Source organism: Carassius auratus, unplaced genomic scaffold, assembly GCF_003368295.1.
Source record: "Carassius auratus strain Wakin unplaced genomic scaffold, ASM336829v1 scaf_tig00216384, whole genome shotgun sequence".
NCBI classification, from domain to species: domain Eukaryota; kingdom Metazoa; phylum Chordata; class Actinopteri; order Cypriniformes; family Cyprinidae; genus Carassius; species Carassius auratus.
In genome coordinates, this window is record NW_020528541.1 from 1 (window position 1) to 8,589 (window position 8,589).

Below are 8,589 nucleotides of genomic sequence, written 5' to 3' on the forward strand. Positions count from 1 at the left end.
GGCCTCTCAGGATGAGAGCATTGCCAAGCTGACCAAAGAGAAGAAAGCCCTCCAAGAGGCACACCAGCAGACTCTTGATGACCTTCAGGCAGAGGAAGACAAAGTCAACACTCTGACTAAAGCTAAGACAAAGCTTGAGCAGCAAGTGGACGATGTAAGAATTTCAGCATTAGAACAAGACCGCGAATCATTAGGAAATTAATATTTCTGCCAATCATATTTTATTGCTCTGGTTTCTATCACAATAGCTTGAGGGCTCACTGGAAAAGAGAAGAAGCTCCGTATGGACCTTGAGAGCCAAGAGAAAGCTTGAGGGTGATCTGAAACTGGCCCAGGAGTCCATAATGGACCTGGAGAATGACAAACAGCAATCAGATGAGAAGATCAAAAAGTGAGTGGATATCAGATGTTATAATTTTGCACAACTGCACATTAATAAGTATCTTGCACATTTTACAAAAAAACTACATTAAAAACAGGAAGGACTTTGAGATAAGTCAGCTTCTCAGCAAGATTGAGGATGAACAGTCTTTGGGAGCACAGCTTCAGAAGAAGATCAAAGAACTTCAAGTAATGGCAACCATAATTTTTCTGTGTGAAACTGTGACGTAGATGCATAGCTTTGAAAATCCTCATCACTGAATCACTGAATAAATTATTTTATACTTTCTTTAGGCCCGTATCGAGGAGCTGGAAGAGGAAATTGAGGCAGAGCGAGCTGCTCGTGCTAAAGTGGAGAAGCAGAGAGCTGATCTCTCCAGGGAACTTGAAGAGATCAGCGAGAGGCTTGAGGAAGCTGGTGGTGCTACTGCTGCTCAGATTGAGATGAACAAGAAGCGTGAAGCTGAATTCCAGAAGTTGCGTCGTGATCTGGAGGAGTCCACCTTGCAGCATGAAGCTACAGCTGCAGCTCTCCGAAAGAAGCAGGCAGACAGTGTTGCTGAACTCGGAGAACAGATCGACAACCTCCAGCGGGTCAAGCAGAAGCTGGAGAAGGAGAAGAGTGAATACAAGATGGAGATTGATGACCTGACAAGCAACATGGAGGCTGTGGCTAAAGCAAAGGTACAATCTTGTGAAAACTTTTAAACTTAAAGATCTATTATCAGTTTTACAAAACTACTTTAACTTTAGCAGCTTGAAATTTAACAATTTCCAAAAGAAATTCCAAAGTTTGATATTTCCAACCTTTGATATTTCTTAATTTATGTAGGCAAACCTTGAAAAGATGTGCCGTACAATAGAAGACCAAGCAAGAGCTAAAGTCAAAAAATGATGAGTTTGTACGCCAACTTAATGATTTAAATGCCCAGAAGGCAAGGCTCCAAACTGAAAATGGTATGTAAATACTAAATATACCATACACACAATGCCACAGAACTGTGCAAAAACAAAAGTGATTCAACCCCGCATTACTGACATCATACAACTCTTCTGTGACTATTTGATAAACTATACAGTGTCTCATACTAGGTGGAATTTAGCCGTCAACTGGAAGAGAAAGAAGCCCTTGTTTCTCAACTGACAAGAGTCAAACAGGCTTACACTCAACAGATTGAGGAACTCAAGAGACATATTGAAGAAGAGGTTAAGGTGTGTACCTAATATATATATATATATATATATTATCTGGTACTATGTATAGCTGATTGTTTTTTCACTTTTGACTTCAAGGCCAAGAATGCTCTGGCCCATGCGGTTCAGTCTGCCCGTCATGACTGTGACTTGCTCAGAGAGCAGTATGAGGAGGAGCAGGAGGCCAAAGCTGAACTCCAGCGGGGAATGTCTAAGGCCAACAGTGAGGTGGCCCAATGGAGAACCAAATATGAGACTGATGCAATCCAGCGGACCGAGGAGCTTGAGGAATCCAAGTAAATAACAATGTCTCCAGCACACTACATTTAATTTCACAAATATTAGTAATATTTCCATCATTTAATATCACTCTCTTCAGGAAAAAGCTTGCCCAGCGTCTGCAGGATGCTGAAGAATCCATTGAAGCGGTGAACTCCAAGTGTGCCTCACTGGAAAAGACCAAACAGAGACTGCAGGGTGAAGTAGAGGACCTCATGATTGATGTGGAGAGGGCAAATTCATTGGCTGCCAACCTTGACAAGAAGCAGAGAAACTTTTGACAAAGTGAAAAAAGATGCAGATAATCTTCTAATCTAAACCTGGATCCATAGACTTGGCTAATTAACAATAAGTACCTTTTTCCTAGGTCCTAGCAGAGTGGAAACAGAAGTATGAGGAAAGCCAGGCTGAACTAGAAGGTGCTCAGAAAGAAGCTCGTTCTCTCAGCACTGAGCTGTTCAAAATGAAGAACTCCTACGAAGAAGCTCTTGATCACCTTGAGACCCTGAAGAGGGAGAACAAGAATCTGCAACGTAAATTACACTTTTATTCGTAAATAAAGGATAAAAGACACATTAAAACAGAAAGTTTTACAATTCTTCTTTTTAAAACCCTTTAGAGGAGATTTCTGACCTCACTGAGCAGCTAGGAGAGACTGGAAGAGCATTCATGAACTGGAAAAGGCAAAGAAGACAGTGGAGTCTGAGAAATCAGAGATCCAGGCTGCTCTTGAAGAAGCTGAAGTATTGTAACTTAAAACTGTCAAATCATTTAATTTCCTAACATGTTGAGCATTACATCACTTTCCTGTCAGTATGTCACAATTCCTACTATTGACTACTATCCATCAGGGCACCCTGGAGCATGAAGAGTCGAAGATTCTCCGTGTGCAGCTGGAGCTGAACCAGGTGAAGAGTGAGATTGACAGGAAGCTGGCTGAGAAGGATGAGGAGATGGAACAGATCAAGAGGAACAGCCAAAGAGTGATCGACTCCATGCAGAGCACTCTGGACTCTGAGGTCAGGAGCAGAAATGATGCCCTGAGAGTCAAAAAGAAGATGGAGGGAGATCTGAATGAGATGGAGATCCAGCTGAGTCATGCCAACCGCCAGGCTGCTGAGGCCCAGAAACAGCTCAGGAACGTCCAAGGACAACTCAAGGTATCTCTCTGAAGAATGAGGAATTGAAACGCATATTAAATGTATGATAATATTATACATGAATTAACTGAGAATGACCTGCAACTAACAACTAAAGAACATTGCCACAGGATGCCCAACTGCACCTTGATGAAGCTGTCAGAGGACAGGAGGACATGAAGGAGCAGGTGGCCATGGTGGAGCGCAGGAATAACCTGATGCAAGCAGAGATTGAGGAGCTGAGAGCTGCACTGGAGCAAACAGAGAGAGGCCGCAAAGTGGCTGAGCAGGAGCTGGTGGATGCCAGCGAGCGTGTGGGACTGCTGCACTCACAAGTACAGAAAAACTATACCCTGAGCAAATTAAGTTTACATGAGAGCAGAGTTTAGTTAAATGTAGACTACATAAACTACCTGCTTAAATCCCACAGAATACAAGTCTTATTAACACCAAGAAGAAGCTTGAGGCTGATCTGGTCCAGGTTCAAGGAGAGGTGGATGATGCAGTCCAGGAGGCCAGAAATGCAGAGGAAAAGGCCAAGAAGGCCATCACTGATGTGAGCACTTACATTCTCTTTTATCTACTCTAAATTTAACAATCATTTAACTTTGTTTATCTTCATGTGGTCACAAAGGGATCTTACGTGGAAGGCATTCCTGTCTATATTGTCTAGTTTTTTTGAATTGGCTCATATTTCAGGCTGCCATGATGGCTGAGGAGCTGAAGAAGGAGCAGGACACCAGTGCTCACCTGGAGAGGATGAAGAAGAACCTGGAGGTGACTGTCAAAGACCTGCAGCACCGTCTGGATGAAGCTGAGAGTCTTGCCATGAAGGGTGGAAAGAAACAGCTCCAGAAACTGGAGTCCAGGGTAAATTACAAGCTAAATACAGTGTAAGGTTAACTGGCTATGGCAGAGATTTGACAAGTGACAAAAATAATTCTCTACTGAAGGTGCATGAGTTGGAGGCTGAAGTTGAAGCTGAACAGAGACGTGGTGCAGATGCTGTGAAAGGAGTGCGCAAATATGAAAGGAGAGTGAAGGAGCTCACCTACCAGGTAAAACACTGGATTTAGACATTTAAATTTCATTACAATATACATAGTTCAACTAAGACCATGAACAATACTTACACCCAAAGACTGAGGAAGACAAGAAGAACGTGATCCGACTGCAGGATCTGGTAGACAAGCTGCAGCTGAAAGTGAAGGCTTACAAGCGCCAGGCTGAAGAAGCTGTAAGTTTAATGTCAAATGTCCTAAGTGTGAAGTTTTTACATTTTCTATTCAATACATTTAGTGCCATGAGTGCAATGCACTGAAAGGGGTTGGATATCTGGTGTTATCCTAACAGGAGGAGCAGGCCAACACTCACCTGTCCAGGTACAGGAAGGTACAGCATGAGCTGGAGGAGGCTCAGGAGCGCGCTGATATCTCTGAGTCCCAGGTCAACAAGCTGAGAGCCAAGAGCCGTGAAGCCGGGAAGGTAAAAGTCAAACCTATACTACCACGACATACTATACTCCCATACTATTTAACATTTAATCAGTTAGCAGACACTCCGAAGCGACTTACAAATGAGAACAATAGAAGCAATCGGATCAGCAAGAGAACAAAAACAGTATACAAATGTCATGACAAATCTCAGTTAGTCTAGCACAGAACTCGCAGCTATGTTTTTTTTTTTTTATTCTATTTCAAGAATATGAAAGACAAGTAAAGGTAAGTGCTAGTATTAGTTGGTCAATTGCTGGCAAAAAGATGAGTCTTTAGATGTTTTTTGAAAATGAGTAAAGTCTCAATTTGAGATTGGGAGGTCATTCCACCAGCTGGGCACAGTCCAGGAAAAGATCAGTGAGAGTGATTTTGAACTTCTTTGGGATGGCACAACAAGGCATTGTTCACTTGCAGAGCGCAAGTTTCTGGAGGGTGCATAAGTTTGAACTAGTGAGTTTAGGTATGTTGGTGCCGTGCCAGTGGTCGTCTTTTAGACAAGCATCAGTACCTTGATTTTGATGCAAGCAACTACTCTACTGGTAGCCAGTGTAACCTGATGAGGAGAGGAGCAACGTGAGCTTTTTTGGCTCATCGAAGACAACCCTCGCTGCTGCATTCTGGATCATTTGCAGAGGTTTGACAGTACATGCAGGAAGAGCCAGGAGAGCATTACAATAGTCCAGTCTGGAGAGAACAAGAGCTTGGACAAGAAGTTGTGTGGCTTGCTCTGACAGGAAGGGTCTAATCTTCCTAATGTTGTATAAGGCAAACCTGCAGGACCGGGTCGTTGTAGCAATGTGGTCAGTGAAGCTTAACTGAAGATCCATCACAACTCCTAGATTTCTGGCTGTCCTGGAAGGTTGATGAACCCATCTGTATAGAGAAGTTGGGGTGAAGCAATGGGTTAGCTGGAATCACCAGCAGTTCTGTCGTATTAAGGTTGAGCTGAAGGTGATGGTCATTCATCTAGCTAGAAATGTCGCTCAGACAGGCTGAAATGTGAGCAACTACCATCGGGTCATCTGGTTGGAAAGAGAAGTAGAGTTGAGTGTCATCAGCATAGCAGTGATAGGAAAAGCCATGCTTCTGAATGACAGATCCTAATGACGTCATGTAGATGCAGAAGAGAAGTGGTCCAAGTACTGAGCCTTGAGGAACCCCGATACAAAGAAGTTGTGACTTAGAAACTTCATCCCTCCAAGACACCCTGAACGATCTATCGGAGAGGTAGGACTTCAACCACAGGAGTGCGGTTCCAGAGATGCGCAACTCTCTGAGGGTGGACAGGAGAATCTGATGATTAACTGTGTCAAAAGCACCAGACAGATTCAGCAAGATGAGTACTGGGGATTTGGAAGCTGCTCTTGCCAGTCGCAGGGCTTCAGTAACCGAGAGCAGAGCAGTCTCAGTTGATTGACCGCTTTTGAAGCCAGATTGGTTGCTGTCCAGGAGGTTGTTCTGTACAAATAACATAGAGAGTTGCTTGAACACAACTCGCTCAAGTGTCTTGGCAATGAATGGAAGAAGGGATAGCGGTCTGTAGTTTTCTGGATTTGGTGCTGGATTTAGAGATGGTTTCTTAAGCAGTGGGCTTACCCAAGCCTGCTTAAATGCTGAGGGAAATTTACCAGAGCGAAGAGAGGTGCTGATAATGTGAGTAAGTGAAGGTATGACTGAAGAAGAAATGGCTTGAAGGAGGTGAGTGGGGATATGATCAAGTGAACAAGTAGTAGGATTGGAGAGAAGGAGGAGAGAGAGTGTATATTAGTTGTTATGAAGTTATCATCAGTGGAGAATTGGTTACTGATGGTTCTTGTCTTATTTGTGAAGAAAACTGCAAAGTCTTCAGCTGTAAGAGTCGAAGGAGGAGGAGGTAGAGGCGGACAAAGAAGAGAAAAGAAAGTTTTGAAAAGTGTGCGAGAGTCAGAACAGTTGTTAATTTTGTTGTGGTAGTATGATGTTTTTGCAGTGAAGACATTTGCAGTAAAGGAAGAGAGGAGAGACTGATACACACTGAGGTCGGTAGAGTTTTTTTGATTTATGACATTTCCTCTCTGCAGCCCTGACTTTAGAGCGATGTTCACTGAGACATCGGACAGCCAGGGGGCAGATGGAGTGATGCATGCTGGTCTGGATGACAATGGGCAAAAGTATTATACTACCATAACAGTGTTGGGCAGAACAATAGCTACAAAAAGCAAAGATGTCAGTTAAGTTAGTTCTACTATTCAGCTCAAAACAACTTGACTGTATTTCACGGGTCTCTCACCAGGATGTTTTAGCAAAATCTTGTCTTCTGTTGGAGGTCCGGCAAGTGATGGAAAAAAATAGAATGGGGCTGACAGAATAAACGACTACAATACAACTTTTCTTTTAATCCACGTGAAGCTCACTGAAATAAAAACTGCAGCACTGGAAAAATATTGTGATTGAATTAGGGTTGCAATGAACAATTTTGTTGATTGATAATGGATATTGATTTTTTCCTAATAATCACAAGGCAAAATAATTTTGCCAGCATCTTTTCATAATTAAATTAAATATAGGTAACACTTTAGAATAAGGTTCCATTAGTTAATGTTAGTTAACTACTTTCGTTAACATGAACTAAGCAAGAACAATCCTTCTACAGCATTTATAAGTCTTAGTTCATGTTAATTTCAACATTTACTAATGCATTATTTAAATCAAAAGTTGTGCTTGTTAACATTAGTTAATGCTCTGTGAATTACCATGAACTAACAATGAATAACTGTATTTTCATTAACTAACATTAACGAAGATGAATAAATACAGTAATAAATGTATTATTCATTGTTTGTTCATGTTAATTAATACATTAACTAAAATTAACTAATGGAACCTTATTCTAAAGTGTTACCTAAATATATAACAATTAGTATAAACTTCACATTATGCCATTTTTAAGCAGCAGAAATTGTGTACATAACCTTGTCATAAATAAGCAAAATACCAGAAACATATAGTTAGGCCCAGTTCACATTTGATGCATGAAGCGCCCATATTTTTTAGGAGCCCATGTTATCAGGTTGTTTGTTCACACAGCACTGATTTTATCATAGAAAATACACTACACCACATGGATACATGGTGTTGACTATCACCTTGTCCATATTGCGAAAGACTAGATTGCTAATAAATTATCTTAATAAATGAAGCAGTTTATACTTTAAGTGTTCAAATCTTGTACAGTATAATGAAAATAAAGCTTAATTCAGTGTAACATTTTTAGCAAGTATGTCAATTACAACATTTTTGAAATAAAAATAATTTTGAGTTTAAAGTTTGTGCTAAATCTTGAATATCTGGTTCAGGTGTTTTAGGGATTAGGAATGGATCTAAACTTGGGAAGTTGAGCTCTGCATGAAACTCACACGTAAACATAAAATAGTCTAGTGAGGCCATAATGACCCTCATATGTTCTTGTTTTCAGGGCAAAGAAGCAGAGGAGTGAGGAACAATATCCAGACACAGTAGCAAGTCATCATATAATATGAATTGCTTGTGAAATGTCAGTATGCCATTAGCCACAATAAAAGTAAACCTGCAAACTTCTTGCTGTTGTCCTTCTTTAACTATCAAGCCTTTTAATTAAGCGTTCCATCATATGGGATGAGAAGTATCATAGCATCCCAAGTTGTGTAAAAGTACCACAATACCAGTTGGTACTTAAATTTTAAAACCGTCTGTTTCCTGCTAACATTTGAGCAGATTCTTAAACACTGATTGGCCTCTGTGGTTGCACTCTCAACAGATACGACTGTTAACTCTTACACAATATTTAAAAGCCTTTATTATTTTTTAACTCTACAGTTGTTAAGTAGAATTCACTTTAAAGATTCACTTTTCATTCATGGAGATGACATGAAAAAATTTCACAAAAATCCTGGTGGAAAACAAAAACTTTTGAGGTGTCAATCACATGAAATTATCATTATATCCAGTAGATGGCAGCAGAAGATCACGCATCAGCTCAGTTGCCATTCCCACTCCTTACTTTTCATGTCTTAATTTTGAATTCATTATAAAATGACCTTTATAACAAATTGTTATTCAGTCAACACAGACTTGTTGCTGTC

General features: G+C 40.8%; 1 pseudogene; it reads left to right on the forward strand.

Annotated features, from left to right (window-relative positions):
• Positions 1 to 4: 4 nt before the first annotated feature.
• LOC113097734 (myosin heavy chain, fast skeletal muscle-like) lies at positions 5 to 8,065 on the forward strand (annotated as a pseudogene).
• The last annotated feature ends 524 nt before the right edge of the window (positions 8,066 to 8,589 follow it).